A 13705-nucleotide genomic window follows, 5' to 3' on the forward strand; every position below is an offset into this window, starting at 1 on the left:
GTGCCTATTTAGCCTGTAGAGAATAACATCAGCAACAAACATATAACCATGTCATTGTACTGTTACTTTTCTGATATTATCAAAACAGTCAGTTTTAGAATTGTACTGAATTAACGATATTCACTGAGTCCTGTTTTTTTGCCATTGCATGCTACAAACAAAGACAGTATTTGTGTTAGTCCTTTGAATATAGCATTTAAAATAGCTAGATTAACAGAATTTAAATACTTTTGCTCTATTTTCGCCCAGTGAACACACTGTCCTTTTCATACTATTACAATGTTGTGTTTGGAGGTAAAAAGAAGAAAAAAAGTAAAAGAAAGGCAAGAATGACAAATCTTGTTAAGGGATTCAGTTAATTAAAAAATGAATCTGAAGACAGGAACTTGAAAGAGTATTTTCTTCAGAGAAATCTTATCCACAGCAAAGGTTTTAAAATCAGGATAGATATCATATGCTACATGTGACATCATCAGAAAATGCGCGTGCCTACTAATATGTACAGAAGTGTCAGATTTTCTGGTGGAGGATATGCATCAGGTAGATTCAAGTAGCAGGACTCGTCCAACCTATATCTAGACCTCTACTGGGCAGCTGGCAGCATTCAAACTCCTCATCCTATGGCTGCATTTGTAGTCAATGAAAAGAAATAGGGTCCTTTATAGCACTTCTGGTTACTTTACATGGTTAAGTGAGGGTGAGATGAAGTGCTTCATAGAGATGCCCACACTGACTATGTAGAGGTGAGAATGATTAGCTCAAGTGGATGCCCAGCTGTCTCCCGCTCATGCTTCAAGCTCTGTGAAAACAGCATAACTGACCCTGAGCTAACAACTTCTGCAGGGAGTACTCCTCTAGTTTTGCACCCTACTTTAGTTTTCTGTTAAATTTGCGCTTATAAACAACTGAAAAGTATAGGGATATAAATAGTAAAGGAAAATTCCACATGGTTTTAATGACTGATTTAATAGATGTATCTCTGGATTCTCTGATTGGATATGAATTTGGCACCCCCAAAATCTCTCAAGCACTCACAATGATACCATGTTCTTTTAAAATTGATTTTGACCATATGCCTCTGTTAATACATCTCCAGGTTTGTAAAACTTTCCTTCTGACTCATGAACAAAACCAGGACTATTAAAATTCAATCACGTATTAGTTTCAGTACTTTTTAATAACTTATATAGGAACATTCCTTGTTTTTAAAAATAAACAAGTTCTGTAATTATTTAATCATTATACTAACATTCAGTTCTTTCTTTTCTGTTGTTTATTAAAGAAATTATATTGAATGAAGAAAGGCCATTGGTCTTTCAAGAAATTTGGAAGAAATTTCAATAAGGGAGAACAGGAAGGGAAAGAGAATGGACTTGCTGAAATGGGATCAGAATATTATTTCAGTTCTGGGATCCATCAAGAAAAGATCACAGAAGGGAAAAGCGTAGATGTCTTTGAGGAACCTTGAGAGCACTCCTCGCAGGAGTGGAAGTTATGACAGAAGCTGTGGAGGATGTAGGCCACAGTAAAGCTATGGAGACCCTCAAGAAAGAAAAGGCCTGGGTCTAGGGGACATTTCAGCTTGCTCTGCAGAGGCGACTATCTACTGACTTTACAGGGCCTCTCAGGGACTGGTATCCTCAGTCAACTGCAGGTGACTTGAACCTCCTGTAAATGTTTAATGGTGCAGGCAAAAGAGAAGCAGTGAAAATTCTTCTTTACTCTGTCTTTTTAATAAAGAACATCACTCATTTTCAATCTAGTTATACCTCTGTCACATAAAACCTTGTTTCTCTACTGCTTATTGCTTTGAATTATTGATATTATTTGTCACACATTGTAAGGACCAATGTCACACAGTTGGGCCTTGGCAAGAGGAAAGTTGTGCTTACAGAGGGAGTAATAGTGCATAATGTACATCTGAATTCTGAACCAGACAAGTTCATCTCTGTATAGAAAGCTTTTACCCTTGGTGCTCTATTTGTTTTGTTGAAATAGATATTCATAAGCTCAAGGAACAAACTGTATAAAATATCCTGTCACTTCTTTTTAATAATATACACATGAAGTTTCTGTTATAGGAAAAATTAAAACTAAGAGTTAAAAGAAAGTGTAAAAAACATCTTAAAGGAAAATGCATATTTGTTTTCCTAAGATCCAGAATCAGGGTTGTGCTATCCATTGTTTTGTTTGTAGATAACAATTTCAGCAGTACTTCTGATTTCATTTGTTTTTTTGTAGTCTTAAAACAGTGTTATCTTTAATTCCCATTGTCCCCATAGTCCCATTGATTTGCTAAGCTTTCAGTCTTTCTTAAACACATATTCATTTGTGTCTTTGTCTGTTGGAGAAGTAAGAAAATTTCCCTGCTGAACTACAACTTCTATGACCATGTTTGTCATTTCCTGTTATCACTGATGCTCTCCTACACACTTACTCACACATTTCAAAGGATCACTGATTTAGTAGTTACTCTCTATTTCGATATTTAATATGCAGTGGCACTTAAAAGAGCATTTGCTGTTGACACATCCTATGCAATGTAGTGTAAACAGAACATTAGATAAGGCTCATATTAATGAAGAGACATTTTAAGACAGCTTAAGGGAGAAACAGTGGATCTAGTTCCATTTAGGAACTACACTACTAAAAATGGCTGCTGGTATCCCTGTAGTTCTATTTCTCCACTGGCAAATTAAAGGTCAGGCTAGAGTAGGAATATATTTATTCAGTGTTATCGTAATAGGCCTTTAGTTTGTTAACTGAAGTTCACAGCACACATCTCTGTGCTCAGTGCTTATGGTGCCAACATACTGTTAAATGCAATATAGATCCAGGAAAAAAACAACTGCCTGATACTGTGTCCATTTGCTTATCAGATGTGATCAAGATCTCAGTCCTGCTTGTATTAATTTCATTTCCAGCAGTACTGCATGATCTGAGGAAGGGCAAAAACACAAGGAAACATTTTTGCTACACAGTTTTGTTACTTTGCCTTTCCACCTCCATTCGATTCTTTTTTTTTCTTGTCAGCTTTTGACATACAGCATAAAATTTTCAGAAGTGCCTAAGGGCCATGTTAAAAAAAAAAAAAAAAAAAAAAAAGGACTGAGGTATCTAAAGTAGGACTTACTCTGTAGGTACCTACAGTGAAGGTTGTGATCCTGAAAAGCCCCATACAGCTTTTGTAGGCATCTTATGTTTCAGATGTAAAGTTTTATGGGCACTAAGAGTATACACCCAGAAGTTCCTAAATCCTGACAGGCTTGAGTTCAGCATCTAAGCTTTTGTGGATACAGAAATTAGGTATTCTTCTGCCTAAATACCTCAGAGCTGGCTCTGGGAGGCATTCTCAAGGAATACATAATACAAGAGATACAGAACCGCATGTCTTTCAAAGTGCCTTAGCTTTTGCCACTCTTTGTTCAAGCACTGGTGCAAGAGAAAGAATCCTTTAGTTTCTATAACCCCATCAGAAAATCTACCAGGCTGCTCCTTTCCCTATTGTTCCAGAATGATTTTAGATTCCTATTTCTTAGCTTCATGAAGAAGGCTTGCACCACTAGACGATACACTATTTGAGGAGATCACCTTCTCCCCTTCTTTGTAGAAGCTGTGCACAATGCAGACTTAAAGATTCAATTGGCCAGGAAATAAAGAGGAAATAAAGGAATCTATAGGCTTCCAGTTACCATGAGTTTGTGTACTTGCTTTCAAGGGCCGTTTAGCATTTTAGATTAGACTTTCCTGGCCAGTTTAGCTGTCTGTAGAATCAAGCTTTACATTGCTCTCTCTTAAGCCTGAAGTGACACCTTCTTTTTTAGATTTAAATAGATTTAAAAATTTAGTTTCATAAACCATTTAGGGGCTTTTGACTTCTACATGCTATGGGATAGGCATATCTTTCTTTGACTATATTACGTTTTATCAAGTAAGATGCTATTATGTTGCATGTAATGATAATAATGATTATTGCTGATATTAGTGCAATAATGTATCAGGTATTTTCAGAAGCTTAATGACCATTCATTTTAGATCATTTAGGCTACCTTTCCTCTTTCTCATTTTGCTGTAAGGACCTGTTAATGGTGCAAAAACATCTTGGAGTGAAACACAGATTGTTTGACACTGCAGAGACAGCAGCAGCAGCTAACCGTTCCCTTTCAGAGAAGATGAGCAGCAGCCAAGTGACTCATTTTGATCACAGAGCTGGCAGCTTCTGCTGCCTCAGCCTGTCATCTCTGGGTGGAAAGGAGGGACAGACAGAGAAATTGTGTTTGTGTGTGTTCTGGGGGAGCAGACATGATGGGAACTGCCTACTTTAGCAGGGTATAAACTATATGAATCAGAATGGGTCTAGCGGTCTGCTTTTGAGCAAAGCTCACCTGAGCTGTCCTGTCCTAAGACAGCTGCTCCCAGAACTGAGTCACTACTCAGGCTTTTATGACTTTGATAAGATGACTCATGCTAGTATGTTTTTTCACTTGGGTAACAGAAATGCAGAATCATGACAGTCAGTGAACTTTCCTTTGTGTGAAGCTCTGTCTGATAGCGAACAGCAGAGACTTAATGGTTTGTATCATTCTTTACTGCCATGAAAAAGGAGATGGGACCGCCTGTCCTTTAACTTTTTCTTTTCTTTAATAATAAAAGCCGTATTTATTTCCTAAAAATGAGTGAGAGTTAAAAGTTGTCCACAGCAGCAGGTGAGACACAGTGGAAACCTTTTGCTAGGCCAGGAGCTTTGATTTCAAAGAAAACTTCTATTCTTTAACACTGTCCACACTTGTGGGGTTATCCATTACTGAAGTGAAGTACAGAAAGAAGTTTCAATCCTGTGTGCAATGTTACCGTTCTCGTTCTTACCGAGGAGGCACGGGGCCTTCTCCCCAGACCCCGGACCATCACCACACAGACACCAATATGAGGAGTGGCAAAATGGCGTTTAATGAAGCGCGTCCTGCTCTTTTATAATGCTGTAAAGCCCCGCCTTCTTTTCCAGCAGCAGTGCTCCGCCCGTTACGACCTTCCCATGTTCTGCCCCGCAGTGCCTCCCTGCTCATCCTTTTTCCTCCACAGTGCAATCACTGTAAATAATAATAATAATAATAATAATAATAATAATAATAATAAAACCCAATCCTAAAACAAAAGATGTGCTGCATTTGTACTTCTTGATGGCAAATTTTAGTGTAAGCCCCTTGAGATTCATATGAACAAGAACAATATAAAACTACTGCTGAGATTTGACTACTCAATGGCTTCAATACAGCAGGGAACCAATTTGAGGGGAAAAATGATTTTAACAAAAAAAAAAGAAAAAGCAAAAGCAATGAAGTCAGGGAGTTTGAGAATGAAATTCACAAAATGATTTCTCATACAGTTCACCCCTGTGTCACTCCCTCCCTTGAGTGTCAAGCAATGTTATAAAAGGTGTTGCTATAACAACACTAATTAATTATAGTGGGATTTCATGTGTTGCAGTAAAAAGCCAAGCCACAGTAGTCCTATTTTATGTCATAGCCAGTGGTGTAAGACAGAGCTATATGATACTGAGATCAAACATAGTGCAGCAATTACCAAGAAAGGCCAGCTTGTGTCAAGGCAATGCATACATATCTACCTTTTTTGCTTTGGATACCTGAATGACCCTCAAAAACATTGACCCTTTTCACACTGTATGTTAGGGGGTAAATTGAAATTTGTACAAAATACTAAAGGTATTGCATATCTCAGTTAAAAAATGATGCCTGTCATGCAAGTCATGCAGACTTCTGCTGCATCTAAGTAAGGGGAGTAGGGACAGTAGGCATTCTGAAATGAATATGAAATTTAATTTGTGATCTCTATGTTTGAAAGAACTAATGTGAATTATTAGATATCAGTGAAAAAAATACCTGAGGATAGCATTAGCAGGAGCCCTGATCAGACTTGGCTATGCTGAGATATTACTTTAGCTATGAAGATAAATGATTCTTCAGGGAAGCTGACACTCCCTTTCCATCGTTGCTAACAAAATATGGGTTTGGGTGTTTTTGTTTGTATGTTTGTTCCTTTGTTTTTGGAAAAGCTTGTGACAAAGTAGGAGAGCTTCAAATATTACTCATGAGGATTAATGTTTATGGAAGATATGGTTAATTTTAGAGTTATTTTAAAAATACCCCTTGCTTGACAACAATGTGTCCACTTTACAATGTCCAGAGCAATCCAGAATACATTTACATGCCAGTGGCCTGAGCACTGAAAGATGGAAGGGAGAGCTCACATGAAAACTTCTATTCCAAGTAGATAAAATGTATTTGACAAAATTTAAATATCTTCATTTTAGCAGTACTTCAAAGACATTATGTATTTGATTATTTTTTATTACTTCTTTAGGATGAAAGCCTAGGGTGATCTTCCCAAATATAGGGACCTACATTTTCACTTGTTCAAAGTCAAAAAGAGATGTATCTTATTCTACATCTTTTTTACATGATAGCATGAGCCAGAGCTGCTCTGCAACATAAGCAAGAAAGACACCCAGATGCTTGTTTATCTGTTTTCTGCAATCTCATTAGACAGTCTTAGGTACATTTAGGTGCATTTTTAGATGCAACTTTCAGCAGCATTACAGCCTGAGTTCCGTTCACACTAGTCTAAAAGGAAGAAACTAATCAAAATTGATTAAGTGAAAATAATGCAGAAGCCTGTAGAATAACAGTCCCTGTCTTAGGACTTTTCCTGTTCTGTATTTCACACTAGTATGGGCTTGAACAGAAGTGATGCATACCTCACCATTTTGACCAATGCTAGCTGTGAACAATGTTATATGTCCTTGTCATCAAAGACGCAGTAAAGCTAATGGGTATAGAAAGACACTGGCTAAACAGATATAAAACATCTGAGGATCATTTAGAAAGTCTATGGTAGATGCTCAATAAAAGTTATAAAACCTGTAAATTTTTATTGTCATTGGCATTTCCTATAATGAACTGTGTTCTTCACTGAAGTGGCATCTCCCAGCTTTTGTAAAGTCACACAAGTCTGGGATCTTCAGACTGTAAGTAAGCACAAGCCTTTATGTGTTAACTGGGAACAGCAAAGGCTGCCAAAGCTGGTCCAATCAGCAGTTTATGTGAATGATCCTAATAGTTACAATGTTACTTCAGGATATTCAAAAACATCAAACAAAGACTGATCATTGGATGTCTACATCTGGAAATCCTTCTCCTTTGCATTCTTAATGCAAGGTACCCATGTTTCATCTGGTCAGATGATAAATTTCACCACTGGGTGGATCCTTATACATCTTTCTTCAGCTGGTGTCACCAGTTTATTAAATGTTTGCACCAAACTTCAAATTTCCACCATCAGAACCACCAACAAATCTCAGAAAGAAACTGATAGCCTGGATTTTCAAAAGGGCAAGTTTCCAAAGGCCTCATAGATGTCTAAGATTTTTGTTTTGCCAGGAGAAGAACTTTTACAATTCATTAATCCTTTGGCCAGTAGTAATGTTTTTTATATGCTTTGAAGTACTGGAACATGTCATCCTCCGGTGAATATGACTAGAAATATTGCCCAGCCTGAAAAGTAAACTGGTTTCCAGTGAAGGTGTACTTCCTGAGACCAAATTATGGAATGAACTCCTTTTGCCAAAAATGATTTTCAGCAAAATTTAAAAGGAGAAACATGTTTCCAGACTTCACAAATGCTTATGACATGCTTTGATACTCTTTTGGTCTTTTGATCAAAACACCTGGAGTTTTTCCAGTAAGGAGGGTATGAAACAAGCTCATAGAAATGACAAATGGTTTTTGTGCTGTCACATGTTATCCAACCTGTGCATCACAGACTCTTTGTTCATTTATTCAATGACATCTGCCTCAGTATCCACGCTTGGCCCTTTTCTAAATTAAGCACCTGTTGAATAGCAATGTTTGAAATGGTTTCGTCTTCGACCAAGGACAGGAAAAATGATACCCAGTGTGTTTGCTTTGCCTAGTGTTTCCACTGACATCCAGTTCTAAATGCACCTGAATCTTAAGGTACTTCTGTACTTTGTACTCTGATATTTTTCAAATGTTTAAAGAAAACTGTTGCCAATGTTAAATTTCACAGTGAACATCTCAATAAACTAGCTGGATAGGCATGGAATATATATGCTTACATGCTCCAGATGTTCTTATTTGCTGCTGACCATTTAGCCTCAGAATATTGTGATCTAGCATGGTACCTTTGTTGCAAACATATAACACTGAAGTGTAATTGAGTTCAGATATGTGCATAATATCACAAATGTTCTGCTCTCACATACTGTGATGGTTGCCAGGATTATGCAGTGTAGCATCATTCAGATGAGAGGCAGTTCTCAGAGAGGAAAGATCTGTGTTAGTCCCAATCAATCACTGTACATGAATCTCTTCAGCTCACAGCGTTTTGCAGTTGTCCAGTTTACCACAGGAGGACAACAGGAAATAACACTGCTATGAAGAAAAGGTTCTACCGCTTTTTTTTTTCTTCTGTAAACAGGTTTTTTGTTGTCTGTCTTACTATGCGCTTTCCTGTTTCTGACCTTTCACACTATCAGTGAGTCATGATGAACAAAGCATCAACTGGAAGACATTTTCCTAGAAAGCGGAAAGGAAACAATCTGTCCTGCAGCTTGGACAAGAAGAAGCCATGAAGAAGTATGTTTTAGAGAAGTGTCCTCTATGCAGCCTCAATAGCATCTAGTTGACATTGAACACCACCAATGAAACAGCTGCTACTTGGCTTCACAAGTCCTGTATTCACTAGGTACATAGATAAGCCAGAATGTAATTTTACTGTATAGATGGTATTTTTCATTCTGCAATATACTGAATGCTAAACTGAAAACTGATTTGTTTAATTCTATTTAAATTAACAGCCTTCTAATTTCCTTCCATTCTCTTGTTTAAGGAGCTTCTTTCTTTTCTGCAAAGTGCATATGCTGGCATGTATTGATGAGTCTGCTACGGACAAGCAAGAAGCCCTAGGTGACCCATTTACCCTTCTCCAGTAGGGTACCAGCTGCCAATTGCCCCCACTCTGTGATGGCTTGTCCTTCTTCTCACCTTGTCATCAAGCCAAGACTGCACACTACAGGAGCACAGGTAAGCATCTGCCTCTCTAATCACTGCCAACAGCTCTCCATTATCAGCTGCCAGGGGTGCTTCAAAGAATTGTGCACAACTTCCTCTAGATGCATAATACTGAGTGCTTTTACGCCTGCAACAAATTCTGCCTTTGCAAAGCAGGGAAATCTCAAATGTGAAATCTGTTTCCAAAGTTGCATTTCAGCTCACTATGAAACATAATACATGTTAGTGCACTTCTCCCTGCCTCCCTTAACTGGCAGGCATTCCCAGCCAGACTTCATCTAAATAATAAAAATATCTCTTCTGATGAGAGTATTTTTTGCAACACAAAATTAAAGGGATATGGTCAACATACTTTGGTCACCTTTAAGAACTTATAATTTTTGCCTTTGAAAAATCGAGAAGACTAACTCATTGTCTGCCATGTCTCCTCCTAGATACCCTATAATTTATTTCAGATATTGAGAGGAATAGCTATCCAACCTGCTTCATTAGTCTGTGATCATTCAAAAATATGGGCTCATGTACTCATTTCCGCTTGCACACTGTCCTGTTAACTTCATGCTATTGTAATGGCCAGCGGCTGGGGGCTGCTGTGAAAAAAAATAGGCCTTTAGGAATCTGGCAGATTTTAAAACACATTTCAAGCAGTTTAAAAAATCCTTCAAACAAACAAACAAACAAAAACAACAAAAAGCCCCCAAAAGATAAAACTCCAGAAAAACAAACAATCAGAAAGTTTTGACTGCTTTTTGTTGCAGCTCCTGACTTCAACCTGTTAGGATGGATCATTTTAACTTATGTTTAATGAATATATACAAATTAATTACACTCTCAGGAAAAGCCTTAGAAATATTTTTTCCTGATTGGGTGTTTGTATTTCAGGGAAAAGTCAAATTGAAATAGCAATTTAATTATTCTGACCTAACTGTTGTGCCCTTCTAGTTATTCTTCCAAAGTAGAATGAAACATTTTGGCGAAAGAGGTGTTAGAAACACTGGTGCAAGAATATAAGTAATGTCTTTATTTACAACACATATGAGACTATTACCTAGCAGTCTTTCTCATCATACGATCTAAAACATCCTGCTTATCATCATCTTGATTTTCCTACAACAAATAATATACCACTAAGATTGACTGTAAAATGTCAAAACAAAATCTTTTTCCCTTTGGAACAAGACAATGGAAGCTTCCAGGGAATGCTGATTTTTAAAGAATTCTTCATAGAGAAATGATCAAAAGATTTTATTAAATTTTCTTTGAGTCCACATTTATCTCTTTATCTCTTCGACCTACTGCACTACCTCATAAGATGTACAGTTGTTGGGTTCAACAGTTCTGTTTCTTAACAAATGACAAATCACATGATCAGTATAGTCTGAATCATTCTGATTTTTAACATTTCTGACCTGGAATTTTTCAGACACTCATCTGACATAGCCAAAATGTTTGGTGTCATTATTTAATACTGAAATTGTTGTCAAAATTTGAGGTATAAGGACAAATGAAAGAAAGATTTTCCTTGGGAGAGTTTTAACTTTTGGCTACATTGAAGCAGCGGGCAGATATGCATCTTCAGGTATGAGGTTTTGGCTTCTTAACTTTCATTTTACAAAGCATCCACCCTTCTGAAACAGCTGATTGAGCCTTTACTTTTCATTTTGGTATTTCTCTTTTACTCTCTTTGGTGGCTTGGCACATTGACTCTTATGACTATCCTTTTAAGCGTATTTTAGTAACAGTGAATTCCACTTTTAGATATTGTCACAGCTTTTAGTCATTACAGTATTAAGGATTATAACACATGAGGTCCTTTGCTGATTGTCTACTTAGATATTTGCTTCTGTGTGGTGATATCTGTGGTGAATATTTGCTAAACATGCAGCAGTTTTACTGTATGTCAAGCTACAGTGCAATATAAATACTGGGCACACACAGTTTCCCTGTCATTTGGAGGAGAAAAGACATTACTTGTTATTTTATGAAATCTGACAGTGTCAGAAATATGCTTTAAGGACTACATGGGATGGCTAAAAATTGCCTCATATTTTCCTGCTTTTGCATAATTTGCAGGAACAGAAGAATAAATCATTTTTTCTAGCTTTAATCTCATTTAAGCAAAGTTCTTGTTTATAATTGTTAAAATATAGCTATATTTGTAGCACATCTAGAGTAGTTCTGTAATTTTTTACTACTTTTTTTAATTTCCTGTTTGACTAGATAATGAAATTTGTTTTCATTAAAAAAATAAACAACCCTCCATAAATGCTTACATATGCTGGATAAAAAGCCTTCTTATTAGAATTTCTCAAAGCTCTTATCTCAAACTTGAGTTTATTTCCTGTAGGAATGCATTAGTATGGATTGGTAGCCAGGTGTAATGTCTCTGTTAGAGATATTGATAGTTGATATATGATACCCAACTTTCACTTTTTCTGAAGGGAGGCAAATAGAGCTCGGAAACAGCTGGTGTCTCTTTTGTTAACTCCTTTTAACAACAGTAGCTTTTGCCTCAGCACCGTATTTCCTCCAAATTCTGGATAAGCTGCAGCCAAGTGGAAAGATTAAGTTCCCATAGTATCTGCTTTCTTCAGAACTTTTTATATTGTATTAATCCTTTTAGATAAAAACAACTAGTAACATAAGGATTCAGTATCACTGCTTCAGTTTTGTCACCGGGCCAGAGTTAAAGTATGGGCAACCCAGGAGTGTTTTCTTTGCCTACCAGACATGAGGGAAAAGGCCAACATATATTAACATGAGTTACAACAGCTCAATAACAAAAATGTAAAATTATGATGACATAGTCCACTATTCATTTCTATTTAATTCATGTCAAAACAGTAATTCACAGGATCATGTATGGGACATACGGCTTCCCCTGATGTACACAGTGACTTTCACTGATGCAATTTGATGCTTAAGGCTTATCCCAAGTGATATTAAATTATTCTCTTGTTCTTCTTTTAGAAACCCCCCAAAATAAAGGGTGAATCTGTCTCATCCTTTTATACTGTTTGTTATTATTAAATGGATGATAGTAAAATGAACCAAAAGGCAATAACTAAAGCCATGTAAGAGATTATTCTGATATTTATTACTCATAGTTGGCAGCCTGCTTCAAAAGAGACAAAGGAACATTACGTGAGGGAGCGTAGCCAAGCTACATTACATCATATCGGCAAAGGTGGAGAGTTCAGTCAGCGGCACTCGCCAGGATGGAGACCAGTGACTGCGGATGAAAAATAATGCATGTCAAAAGAGTGGCAAGGCAGAAGGGCAACGTTCAGACAAAGCTTGGGGAAAGAAGTTGTCGCAATGGGTAGGCCATGAATTACGTGAGCAAGGTTAAAGCCAGTGTAGGGTTTGGGGGGTTTTTTTGGCTTACATACACATTTCAGGATCTGTGTGCCTTAACAAAACTGTTTAAAAATATAATTTAAAAGAAGAAAACGGGGAGAAATTTAAAATCAAAGTTGGCAGTTCTCTGATGTCAGGAGTTATATGGCACATTTTTCTTTCAGTATCTTCCCTGGTCTTTTTTTAGCAATGGAATATTCAGGGAATAGGATTTAGTTGTTTGTTTCCTTATTGGCCTCTCTTATTTGCTTGAATGCTTTGTTTGTTTATTATTTATGTGACTTAATACTCAAAGGTTCCCACTGGGCTGAAAGGGGTGAGGAGCAATAGTGGGAACTGTGTTAGGTGGTAGAGGTGAGTTTGCTCCTGTGCATCATTTCCACAACCAGGCAAAACTATGAGGAACGACTGTGTTTTTTGTGACATTTTAACTCTTCAAACAAGACATTGCTTCTGCCTTTGCCTTCCCAACACCCCCTAACACTCCCCCCCGTTCTATAATAATCAAGTACTTGAAAAGAAAAGATTCATTAAAGCATTTTATTCTTGGAAGATACCTCACCATTTCTCAAACATGAATTATTAGTGGCCCTACTGTTTTCAAGCATTCATCTTAGACATATCTTAATGAGACCTCCTGCACAGTATCCTTTCTTATGTTGTACTCTGATTCTACATACATTTTTTTTTCTGTGCCTGTGCCTATTAAAGTATTTGTGTATTGTCAATTTAAATTTTGAACAGGAAATAAATGCTTGCTATTGGTTTTTGAGCAAAAGCTATTTCACTGCACAGATCATAATAATAAGAATCACCCTTTCAAGAAAATATTTGCTTTCTCCAAAACAACTGTAATTGGTGTTTTGTTTTGTTTTGTTTTCCTAACTTGATTAATATTTGGAATTCACATCTCCAAATATTAGTGCGAAAGAAACAGAAAATACTAATAATCTCAGGTCAGCATTGGAGGTCTTTTATTCAGTGTTTATAAAGGTAAATGATCCACTGAACAAAAGACAATGTATGTTTTAAGTGTACTCTTAGCAAAGGCATGAGGATGTGGCCCCTACAAAATACAGAAATGTTTCATGGAAGAGGACTGAACATGGCTGTCATCAATTTCAAGAGAATGTCAGAGGGAGATCGTGGTCAGCAGTAGCTCTGTGGCTATCTATATAAGGTTTTTCATTTCATATACAAACTGTTGCATTTCTAGCTAATCTCACATCCTATCCCTC

This window comes from Apteryx mantelli, chromosome 1 (genome assembly GCF_036417845.1).
Source record: "Apteryx mantelli isolate bAptMan1 chromosome 1, bAptMan1.hap1, whole genome shotgun sequence".
NCBI lineage: Eukaryota > Metazoa > Chordata > Aves > Apterygiformes > Apterygidae > Apteryx > Apteryx mantelli.